Genomic DNA, 13,172 nt, shown 5'->3' with positions numbered 1-13,172 from the left:
GGAACAGAGGTTAGCAAACTTTTACTATAAAGAGGGAGGTAGCAAATATTTTAAGCTTTGTGTGCCTTATGGTCTCTGTGGCAACCACTCAACACTGCTGTAGTCTTGGGGAAGTAACTAGTGACAATATGGAAATAAATGAGCATGGCTGTGTTTCAATAAACCTTTGTACATAAAATCAGGCCACAGACTGGATTTAGTCCATGGATCTGATCTGACCCACAGGCTGTGCTTTGCTGTCCCTGCTTCAGAGTGAAGGCCAGCTCATGGTGCCTGCCCACCAAGAAAGCATCGAGAAGCATTTTCTCCTGAAAGCCAAGTCCTTCAGGATAACATTAGCATCAGAATCAGGGCAAATTGATAGCTGAAAAGCCAACTATAATTTGAATACATAATATATTTGGTTTATACTGTCTTTAAGATTTTTAAAACTAGCTGCTTACGTTTAAAGATTTGGAGAATGCACATTTTAAAAAATTTGAAATTCTTGCATCTCATGAAAAATTGGAACATCTTCTCTTGTGGGGAGGTCCCCTCACATTGCCTCATGAAAGTAATGGCTGGAGCAGAGGGGAGCCTGTCCCCATGGGGAGAGTGAGGCCCAAGAGCTGGTTACCACCTCCACATGGCCAGCATTCAAGTTTCCTGCTATTTGAGTTTGTAAACCATGTTTTAAGGACACTTATGTTTTTGAAATGAATTTTATTGTATATATTTAAGGTAGATGACATGATGTTATGAGATACATATAGATAGTAACATTGTTACTATGGTGAAACAAATTATAATAGCATATCCATCATGAGTCTAAAAAAAATAAGTCAAATATACAAGGTCCCACATCTCCAACTCATCCTAGAGAAAGAGCTACGTGCCTCATTGCTGAATATCACCGTGGTCACCTTTGAGATACTCCCCTGGGAAGTATCAATGCCTAGTCCACTCTTCAAAGCAGTTTTGGAGTTCTTTTTCTGGAATGGCCATCAGAGCTGTTGTTATACGGGGTCTGACAATTAAGACGGTGAACTCCTCCTAGGAAAAAGTGCTGCCTCCCCCCTTGCTGACCATTACTTTGATCAAGGGGAGTATTCACAGGTGACTGTAGTGACATTCAGCAATGAGGTAGGTAGCATTTTGTCTAGTATGAGTTTGCAAACTTAATTGTCAGATCTCGTAGATGCAGATAGAGAGGGAAACAGTGGTAACCAGCCGTAGGGGTAAGAAAGGAAGAAATGAAAGGCCAAATGTTCCAAAGTCGCAGGTAAGGATATTTATTTTTTTCGGGTAAGCATTAAATTCTAACTCTAGGTGGGCCCTCAGTTATCCTTTATTTTCATGTTGTTGCTTTTTTAATGCTAAAACTCTTATCTCTGGGTCAAAACATGGGAGATGCTCCTGCAATAAGGTCCTGAATGGAATGGCTTTCCAGAAGAGTGGGGAGAATGAAAGGCCGGGTGAATAAGCCACATCTTATAGTGCTCCAAAGACATAAACCACAGAAGCCAGAGTTCAAGTTCAAAGGAGGAAAGTGGGCTGGCCACCACAACAGACAATACCAAGGGCAATGCCTGGCCAGGCACGGGAGTGAATGAACAGTGATGCAGGGCGGGACCCGACAGCGTGGTCCAGAGTGCTTGCAGCAATGGGGCCGGGCTATGGCCGGGCTGCGAAGGCTTCCTCTAGCTAAGCCTGGGCTGTGCATGGGTGGATCAGCTCTATTTAAAGACCAGGTTCCCAGACCTTCTTCCTTTCTTCTTTGCTTGCCTCCCTCGTCTGCCTGTCTCTGCTAGGTGCTGAACATGTTTCCTGGTACATTAATGAATATGAAGTATCTTAACAGTGTGCCTGGCACGATTTGATAAATATGTTTGTTTTTTATTCATATCAGCGTTTCTCCATCTGTTCATCCTTCCTCTTTACCCAGGCTTACTTCTCAGAGAAAAGAGTCCCTTCTCCTTGTCTAAAGTTGACCATCCTCTTAAAAGCTCCTGTTTCTTTCCTCTCTCAGCCATTTCTCCCTCTCTTTCTTATCTCCTCCTAGTTTGCTTCCAAACCTGCTCATGTGTCGCCATCCCAATAGGAAAAGAAACAGAGCCAGCCTCCCCCAACAAGGGGAACTCCTTCTACTTCTGTCGGGTTCCTCCCATTTCTCTTCCCTGGAGCACCCTATAGAGCAGTAAGTCCAGGCTCTTATGGCAACAGCGCCCACTTGCTTATTAACCAACTTCTGGCTGTTGCCCACAGCTGCTCTAAACCAACTTTCCTGGGGTCCTCTGTTCTCCACAGTCACCACATTCACAACCAATGGCTGTTCCAGAAGTGGCACATTGTTGGCTAAAAATAGGACAGTCCTCCAAAACAACGGTTTGAATTTGTTGAACCCTTTGCTCCTCATACAGTGGGTTAACATATATGATCTCAGCTACCCCTCTCCACCTCCTGTAACAGCAAATAGTATAAATTGTATCTGTTTGTGAAGAAATGGTTGCTGTGGAAACATATGTTACAAGGTGCTCAGGGTAACACCACCCTTGGTCCCAAGTCTTACTCTCTTTCCAAGCTCATTCCTCTGAAGGGATTGCTCTGTTCTGGTTCTCCTCCATCGCTCATGGTAACACCTCTGTGTCCACTGCTTGGGATCTCATCTTTCTCTGTTTGCACCAGGTTTTGTCTTTAGACTATTTTCTCTGGTCAGGTTCATCAGTTCCCCTGGCCTCTGAGATAGACTTTAAAAATCTCTGCCACTGTGTGTCTTTGGACCAGTTCTTGCCTCTCTTTTAGGTCTTAGTTTTTTTGTTTGAAATACAAAAGCATCGGTAGTTGATGTATGCTTTACAGCTTCAACTTCAAATGAGATGAAGAATATGAAAGTAATTTTTAAAGAAAGATCAATATGAAAATATGAGATCTAATAAATAAATGCAGCAAGGTTGTAGGATCAAGATCAATACACACACCAAAAAAATCAATTATATTTCTATAGACTAGCAATGAGAAATCCAAAAACGAAATTAAGAAAACAATTCAATTTACAATAACATTGAAAAAGATAAAATACTTAGAAATAAATTGAACAAAAAGTGCAAAACTTTTACGCTTTTACAACTATTAAACATTGTGAAAACAAATTAAAGATAGAAGTAAGTGGAGGGACATCCTTTGCTCATGGATGGGAAGATTTAATATCGTTAGGATGCCACTATTTCCCAAGTTGATCTAAAATTTAACATAATCCCTATCAAAATACCAACTGGATTTTTTTTTTTTTTGGTAGAAATTGGCAAGCTGGTTCTAAAATTCATATGGAATTTTATGGGACCCAGAATAGCTAAAACAATGTTTAAAAGAACAAATTTGGAGAACTTATACTTCCTGATTTCAAAACTTCTTACAGTAATCAAAACAGTGTGATAGTTGTATACAGATATAAAGAGCTATAAAACAGAGTTGATGGTCTAGAAATACATCCATCAATCTGTGGCCAGTGATTTTTTTTATAAGGTTTCCAAAACAATTCAATGGGGAAAGAGTCATCTTTCAGCAAACTGTGTTGAGTCAACTAGATATCCATACGCCACAAGAATGAACTTGGACCCTAGTTCACAAGATACATTACAATTAACTCCAAATGAGAAAAAAATAATAAATATAAGAGCTAAATCTAAATAACTCAGAAGAAAACACAGTACATCTTAGCAACTTTGGGTTAGCTAATGATTTTTAAATATGACAGCAAAAATACAAGCAACAAAAGAAAAATAGATAAATTAGACTTCAATAAAATTTAGAACTTTTGTGTGCCAAGGGACACTTCAAAAGTGAAAAGAAAACCCACAGAATGAGATTAAAATACTTGGAATCACATATCTGATGAGAGAATTTAGATCCAGAACATATATATATACACACACACACACACATAAAAAATATATATAACATATAAAATATATTATATATAGCACATAAAATATGTTGTATATAGTATATAAAATACAGAAATATAAAATATATAATCTAAAAGATATATAGTATATATACAAAAATCGTACAACTCAATAATAAAATGATAATCTGATTAAAATGGGAAAATAGTCTGAATAGATATTTCTTAAAAGAAGACACATGAACGTCCACTAAGAACATCAAAGTGGCTCAGCATCATTAGTCATTAGGAAAATGCCAGCAGAAATCATGGTGAGATTCTATTTCACATCCATCAGGATGCCTCTAACAAGAAAGTCAGATCACAACAGCTACTGCTGGTGAGGACGGGAAGAAATCGAAGCCCCACACACTGCTGGTGGGAATGCAGAATAATGGTGCCACCTCTTCGGCAAATAGTTTGTCAGTTTTTCAGAAAGTGACACATGGAGTTACTATATGACTCAGTAATTCTACCCCAAGAAAGTCAAGAAAAATGAAAACATAGTTCCACAGGTAAGCATTGATGAATGTTCATAGCAGCACTGTTTATAATGCCGCAAATGGTAATAACCCAAATGCCCATTTTACTGATGAATGGATAAGCAAAATGGGGTATATACATGCAGTGAAATATTACTTGGCGATAATAAGTTATGAACTTCTAACCTGTGCCACAGTGTGGATAGACCTTGAATACATTACCTTAAGTGAAAGAAGCTAGTCACAAAAGACCACATATTACATGATTCCGTTTACATGAAACAGTCATATCTAATACAGACAGATAGACTATTAGTGGTTTCTCATTGTGATATTATCTCATTGTGATTTCTTTTTCTTTTTTTTTCACTTTATTGCCCTTGGTAGTGTGCTGTGGCATCACAGCTCACAGCAACCTCCAACTCCTGGGCTTAGGTGATTCTCTTGCCTCAGCCTCCCGAGTAGCTGGGACTACAGGCGCCTGCCGCAACACCCAGCTATTTTTTTGTTGCAGTTTGGCCAGGGGCGGGGTTTGAACCTGCCACCCTCGGCATATGGGGCCAGCGCCCTATTCACTGAGCTGCAGGTGCCACCCAATCATTGTGATTTCTATTTCTGGGAGATGTGGGGGAGAATGAGGAGTGAATGCTAATAGCTTAGGGGGTTCTTTTCAGTGATGAAAATATTCTGAGCTTAAATTGTCATCACGGTTGCACGAGTCTATGAATACACTAAAAGCCATAGATTTGTATACTTTAGAGGAGCCAATGGCACATAAAGCATATTTCACTGAAGCTGTTTAAAAAATCAACATGTAAGGATTATGATAATAATATCATTATTATTCAAAAGTTATTCTGGTATTTATGTGGTTTTAAGAGTTTCAGCTAGTTTTACCTAAGACAGTCGTTTTCTTGGGAGTCATTTCTACTTGTAGCCAAGAATGCAAGACAAGTGTGTTGTTCTAGAATAAAAAGACCTCACTCTACTACTATCAGCCATGTGGTAGTGGATGATTTTTTTGAATCTAAGTCTCAACTTCTCTGCTTTAGACACCAAGGACAATACTGTCTACACAATTTGCTAAACAAAATATACACTTAGAGGCATTTAGTGCAAGGCCTATGTATCTGTTTACAATTGTTCTTTTCATCTCTTGTGTGAGGAAATCACCTCCAGATCTTCCACTATCATTTTATCACAAGGACGTCGATGCTAGAATGTTTATCGCAGCTCAATTCACAATCGCCCTGACACAGAAGCAAGTGCCCGTCAAATGAATGGATTAATAACTGGTGGAATATGAATATCATGGAGTACTAGTCAGCTGTAAAAAGATGGAGACGTCTTTATATCTTTTGTATTTACCTGGATGGAGTCAAAGCACATTCTTCTTAGTAAAGTATCATAAGAATGGAAAGCAAGGATCCGATGTACTGAATACTAATGTGAAACCTACAGAAAATGACTACGCAGCCACACGGGAGAAAAACACAAGTATATGCAAATGTGGGGGAGGGGGCAGGAGGGAAGAGGGCGGGGGATTGGTAAGCTGTCACCTAATCTGCACGATATAAGGGCATACAGCACACCCCCTGGGGGAAGGGCTCAACTACAACTTGAACTTTACCTTAGAAATGTGAATAATGTAACCTAATCATTGTGCTCTCCCCCCCACCGTGTTAATCTGAAAAAAAATCTACAAGGTCCTTTTGAATCTAGTGAAAAATTGATAACCATTCAAACTATATTTACCGTTTATGTATCTAATAAACAAAACTTTGGAAATAAACAAGCAAAACATCTCCAGATAGAAACTATTATGAAAGGTTGTGTGGCAAAAGTTAGGTGGAGATGAGAAGCTGGCACTGCCCACACTTCTTGCCATGGGGTAGGCTGGCTGCGTTCAGTCTCTCCAGGCCGGCGACAGGATCGCATCAGTCAGCGAGGAGCTTTCTCAGCAGATTGCTTATTCTATGAGGGAGGAATTAAATAGACACCATGAAGTGTTTTTCAAAGCCTTGAAACTTTCTTCCCAGATGCCTTTGAGGATTCGGAACTGAATTTCCCCGGAGTGTGGCGAGGTAGGTGGAGTAACTGCCTGGAGTGTGATTCTCCACTGTGCTCGGCCAGTAACATACTGTGATCTGAAGGGAGCTGTGCCCAGCCCGTGGCTCAGTTTTCCCTTCTCCTCGCTGGGGACTGAACTCGCCCCCAGCCTCGTCCCCTCTGGGAGAGAGCTGTTGCACAACAGTCTAAAGCACTCTGACCCGTGTGGAAAGAAGGCCTCAAATTGGAAAGAAGGTTTCATTAGCAGGATTATTGTTTTCCACCCCTAATTTCTGTAATTGGGTGGTAGTGTATAATTACGGCATAAAGACATAATTATTTAGGCCTTGCCTAGCAAGTCACATGGCCACTCCATTTAGATAAAAGTACAATATTGTAGCATAATAATCCACAGAAACCTGCATTTAATTGTGATGACTGACTCGTCCCTTGTCACTCCCTCTGTTCTGCCTGTATCATGTGGCAGGGACCATTTCTCAAGGCGCTGTGCTCCTGCTACCAGGATGCCCAGGCTTTGTGACCACATAGCAGTGGTGGGATCTACAACAGTCACACGGATTGCAGTGAGCACTGCAGCCATGGGCTTCCTTCATGCCTAGCCCAGGGTCAGGAGCTACCCATGCCCTCCTCATTCAACAAATGAATACCAGGCATCAAGTACGTGCTAGACACTATTCTGGGGATTGGGGGACGCATCGCTGAACTTTAAAAGCAACAAATCCATGTTTGTGTGTGTTGGTGTGACGGTGAGTGCAGACAATTCACAAAATAGTAAAATACACAGTATGTTAGCTTATAGTTAGTATCATGGAGAAAAATAAAATAGGGAAGCAAAATGAGAAAGTATCACTGGAAAGCTCACATTTAACTAAAGTGCTGAAAGGCTAGGTGGCCACCCAGGGAAATCTGATGAAAGGATAATCCAGGCAGAGGGTCTGGAAATGAGAGACCTGGGGTATTCTGGAGGCCGGTGTAGCTGCCCTAGAGTGAGCAAGGGGGCCAGAGAATGACAGGGCCAGGATGGAGGATTATAGGGGTTGGTAAACCATTAGCCAGAGACCAAATCTGGTTTGCTGCTTATTTATATAAAGTTTTATTGACACACACCGTGCTCACTTGTGTATATGTCACTTTAGGTTGCTGCAGGGTTACCATGGCAAGCTTGGTAGATTGCAATTGAGACTTCATGGCCTGTAGCAGCAACACTGTAGTGGCAACACTGAAATATGCCAAAGAAAGCTTATAGTCTAGTTAGGAAGAGAAAGTGTCTGTGCAAGCACAGAGCGGTGAAGACTGTTTTAGTGCCTTATATTCAATTTGCTGTCTAAGGACCAGTAGCATTCCTATAGTGCCTGCTGCATTTCAATGTTTTAACAAGATTCCCAGGGGATGCATGTGCACAGTAAAGTTTGAGAAGAACTAATGCCGTGTGCTTTCCTATGTGGTACCAGCTACTGCTGTGTGCAGCCCCTCTACCCGAGCCTTAGTGGCATGGTACAATATGTTCATTTCTTACACTGTGTCCAGTGTGGGTGGTGAAGCCATTCTCCTGTCTGGTGGTACAGGGTTCAGGTTCTCAACTTTGTGACGCTACCAAATAAGCACATAGCTTCCAAGTTTCCACTAAAATGGAGCTAACATGCTGCCTCTGAAATGTCTTAGCTAATAAGTGATGCAGAAAACTGCTCAGAGTGCAGCAGCATGAACTAGCCACTCACTCCATGTGCAAGAATGGGCAGCCGAGAACCTGGGTTATCTGCCGGGCACTATCTCTGCTATTCTCCTTCACAGAGGTTCACATGATCCAGCAGGGATGTTTGGAGGAAAGAAAAGTCCATTTTTGGCTGTGTGAAGTGGCTCATGCTGGTTATCTTAGCACCCTGGAAGGCAGAGATGGGAGAATCACTTCAGGTCAGGAATTCAAGACCAACCTGAGAAAGAGTGAGATGCCCATTTCTATCCAAAATAGAAAAAGTTAGCCAGGTGTGGTGCCATGCAGCTGTAGTCCCAGATTCTCAGGAGGCTCAGGCAGAAAGATCACTCGAGCCCAGGAGTTTGAGCTTGCAGTGAGTGAACTATGATAATACCACTTCACTCTAGCCTGAGAGACCGAGCAAGACTGTCTAGAAAAAAAAAGGACTATTTTTAGAAGAATCACAGAAGTGGTTATAAAAAAGTATATTAGGGGTACAGGGTCTAGGAAATGTATTAGATCTAAAAGTTAAACAAGCAAAGGAAGGCACTTATTAAAAGAAGAGAGGAGAATGTCAGTTTAATACACGCAATATTCTAGGAAGAAGAATGGGCCATCAAAATTTATTTAGGGGGAAATAGATGGCAAAGTTATTTTATGAAATCCTCTGTTCTCATTATAAACTTGAGGGAAAATTTTGTAGGACATCTTTTATTTTAAGTTTTATTTGGATAGATTCAATGGATTGGAAGTGTGAATTCTGAAATTGTTTGAAATGACCAAATTAAAAAAGCTCATTATCAAAACGAACATTCCTCCCGCCTTCTGCCCAGGGAGAAGCAATGGGATATTGAGTGATAAATGTAAGGTTGGGCACTTGGAGGGTACAGCTCTAATCTCAACTCTGTTTGGGGTCCACTGTGTGATTTGGGGCCAAGACCCAAAATACTGCTGAACTGTATGAGATGGTTGACACAGAGCCATAGTTCTCAATCCTGTCTCTGAGAATTACTCATGAAGGTTCTAAAAGTTACCAGGCAAGTGAAAAACACTCTGGGGATGGGACCAAGACACCTGTACAAAAGGTGGAATAAGATCCCTTAGTCTATCCCAGTGCTCCTCAAACTTTAATGTGCGTATATCACGTGATCTAGTTAAAATGAAGATTTTGATTTTGTGAGTCTGGGATGTGGTCTAAAATTCTGCATTTTAAATAAGCTCCTAGGAGATACCCATGCTGCTGGTCTGGATCTACCAAGGCCTAGATAATCTGAAATAGTTCATCAATTCCAGTCAAAAGTCTTTTTTTTTTTTTAATTTCACCAAAATGGCCAATGATTTTAGCATGGCCTAAAACCAGGCAAGGCAGGCTCCAGCAGACGCCTCTCTAGAGGGAGAAGTGAAATGTTTGCACTCAGAGGCTAATCGGATGCCTACTCCGGGGCACCCTGGAGGTGTGAACAGGCACTGCCAGCTCTCGTGTCAACACCCCCTTACAGCCAGGGGGGCAACATTCCCTCTGGGGATGCTGGACAGACTGAGAAAGGGTCAGGAGGAGCCAGAGTCAGGTCATGAATCAATGCAGCTGTGCTGTCAACCAGAAAGGGCAGGAGGGTGAGACTGGAGAAATCAGACCCAGTTAGCACCCCGAAGCTCACACAGTCTCTCTCACATGTGTTAAGCCATTTACTCTTTATAAAAATCCTCAAGGCTGGCATTATTAACCTCATTTTCTAGATTAGAAAATTGTGACTCAGAGATGGTAAGTCACTTGTCAGCCAGGAAAGCTTCTGTCTGACACCCAAACCCACGTTCTTTCAATTACAGCACACTAAAAATTGTCTGATGTTGTAAGCCATGCTCATGGTGGGACCTGGGGGGCTACATCCTCCGTTTAGGGGTCACTATTTCATGTTCTCAACAGCAGTGCTGCTCCTGTAGTGTTACTCTCTGGTATTTTCCAAACTTTATAGTTTATCCTCAGATAAGAATATAGGAAGAACCAATCTATAACTGGAAGCTGTGAAATAGGGAGCCATGATAGTTGAAGAATCACTGGGAATTATTTTCCTGGCTCTTCCCATCCTCTGAAGTCTACTATTATCAGGGCCAGAAAAAGGAAAGACAGATGATGCAATAAAATTTTGATATATCACACAATGTATATTTCCTCTCACTCCCTGGCCCTCCTCCATTCCAGCTTGACTTTGGTAAGTGGAATTTCCAAGAAAAATAAGCTCACTTTCCCTCTAGGCAATTTCACTTTCTGTTCCCTCAGATGTTCCTATGACTTCCTTCTCCCACCTTTCAGCCTGGGCTCTGACGCTACCTCCTTAGGGGACACTTTCTGACCATTCTAACTGAGACGGCTATCCCCACACCAGTGACCGTGTAATTCTCAACCCTCTAACACTGGTTTATTTTTTATTAAGTTTATGATTCCCTAATCTTATATATTATATATTTTTAAAAAATCTATCTATGACCTTTCTCACCCATTTATCAGAAAAACAGTTTGAAAATTCGCTCTCTGAAAGGGCCAGAGAAATATATTTTCAGTTTTGCAGGCCATATGGTCTCCGTTGCAACTACTGGGCTCTGCTGTGCTAGCAGTCTTGGAAATGAAGAGTGTGATCCTCTAAAACTGTGTTTACAAAAACAGGCAGTGGGCTGGAATTAGTCTGCGGGCCATGGTTTACTGACCCCTGATCCAGAAAATAAGTCTAATGAGGACATTGTCTGCCCATGTCCTGCAGTATCCTCAGCACTAAAACACCAGAGTGTAGCATCCAGTAGCTTGCAATTGATTTATTTTTTGATAAACAAATACATGAATGAATCAACTACCTTAGGGAATGGGAGCCACAAGAGAACTTAGATAACAAAACAGGTAAATTATAGGCTTTTAAAACCGAGATCTTCACTGCTAAGAGAGTGTGCTATCTCTGCCAACATCTGTGACTTCTAAATTAAAAAAGGAATTAAAAAGATTTTTTAAAAAGTTGCGGGGGATGGAGAGAGGCAAATAGCAATATTGGTGTGGATCTCTTAAAGGGCCCTTTTTCCCGCTTCTTCTGAGCTGAGCATGGCCAGGAGTTGGAGATCTGAGTTGACAGAATCTGCAGAGACTTTCAGGGATCTAAGATAGTGGAGACTGTTGCTCCGTCTAATGTGGGCTTTGGGAGCAGGGGAAATGCTGAGTATGGTAATGGAGCAAGAGAGATGGCTTGTTGGATGATGGAGCAGAAAGTCTAGTCATCCCTGCGAAACTTCTACTCATGCGAATGTGTCAAGGTCCAAGACTCAGTGGCTGCCAAACGTCTGAAAGCAGTTCAACCTTGACGCAGACCTAGAGAGGCCTTGAGGCTGGTATGAGGAGGATGTTGTTTTCTCTCTCTCAGTTGCCATCTGGCACCTGATCTGAGTCCTGGAGGGATGGAGGCCTTTTGAGCATCAGCATAGAGCAGAGCCCTTTCCCTCATGCCAACATTATGGCAATATGAAAAGCCACTTTATTGCTTGTGGTATCGGTAGTCACACAGCATTTGTGCTTAGTAGGCCTTTGAGGTTGGTTTAATGCCCTGCTATTGCTGACCTGGAATTCTTCATTTTGAATGAGGGGGCCACACATTTTCATTTTTCACTGGAGCCTGGTTCTGACTCTACATAAGCACACTAAAAAACTGAGATCCCAACCCAAGAAAAGGAAACGTTACTCCATGCCTGAACTGAGAAAGCTTTGAATGGACTCACTGAACTCTAAATTGTCAGAATTTAAGTCTTCAGTAAGAAACAGAGTAGGATCTTGAAACAAATTCACTAAACTAAAAAAAAAAAATAATAAATAAAATAAAGAAATTTGAAATTCTGCCAATGTTCATTAGTGGGTCAAGGTCCATGGTCTTAACTGATGGGGAAAAAGAGAGGTAAAGAGACATGCTTAGATAAGTTCTAGGAGATAATTGAAATCCGTACCGAGTTTTAATTCTTTGTGAAAATATTTGGAAACTGAATCCTCAGTCTCTGAGAAACTTGCCTAGAATTATCCAGTGTTGGTGTGAGGCATCTGGGTCATTTTGGAGCACTGGGGAATTCCCTGATTCTTATTCCTCACATAGTCTTTATATGGATTTAGAGAAATCTATAAGTACTCAATGCAGAGCTTTAGGTCTGATATCAAAAATTGGTTTGTGTTGAATAAGGAGACTATGTAGCACAAGTTACATCCCAAGAGAAAGGAAAGGGCTACTAAGTGACTTTGAGATGAAGGGATATGAGCGGTGGCACCTCGCAGGTCATTTGAACATTGAGAGTAACTTTTGTCCACATCCATTCTGGGTGAGACAGACATCATCCCTCTACTCTAGATGACTGGAAAATGGGTATAGAAATAAAGCCAGGTCTTCTAATGATGCTATTTGCTAAGAGGCTACACAGTCCCGGGTCATGGGAGCTCAAATATGCATAACAGTTCAGCCATCCTCAATTCTGGGGCATTACAGCAACCTAACACGGCTCTTTCCAGGAAGATTCTTCTCCAGCCCTACTGGAAATCTTATTTGGGGGAGTTTCTTGGAGTCTTTAGAGACTACCTGTTAGGAGACTATATTTGTTTGTAGAAATACCCCTTGTATCTAAGAAAGGGCATCTCAGAAAAGAGTGATGTTTCTCCAGGAACAAGGAGAGTCTGTGGACCTGCGCTGCCATCCAGGAACCCAGACCAGGCAAGGGAAGGCAGGTAGCGTATGCCATGGGTTTCTGTTCACATTGACTTTATGGAAATGAATTCTTGGAGAAATTGCAGTAAGTTGTTGGAAACAACAGTCTCTATAAAATACACATACAGTCACTCATGCCCACAGCATGCTCCTCATACTGACCTTCAGTGTGCTCTGGTTATGTAATGGGTCACATGCAAAGTCCTTAGGTTGGCCGCTAAGCCCCACGGTGGTCCAACCCCTACCCATCCTCAGTTCTCATCTCTGATTTTGCAGTTTCTGCCTCC

Source organism: Otolemur garnettii, unplaced genomic scaffold (genome assembly GCF_000181295.1).
Source record: "Otolemur garnettii isolate 467f Iridium unplaced genomic scaffold, OtoGar3 scaffold00029, whole genome shotgun sequence".
Taxonomy (NCBI): domain Eukaryota; kingdom Metazoa; phylum Chordata; class Mammalia; order Primates; family Galagidae; genus Otolemur; species Otolemur garnettii.
Note: the sequence above shows the minus strand (reverse complement) of the source record.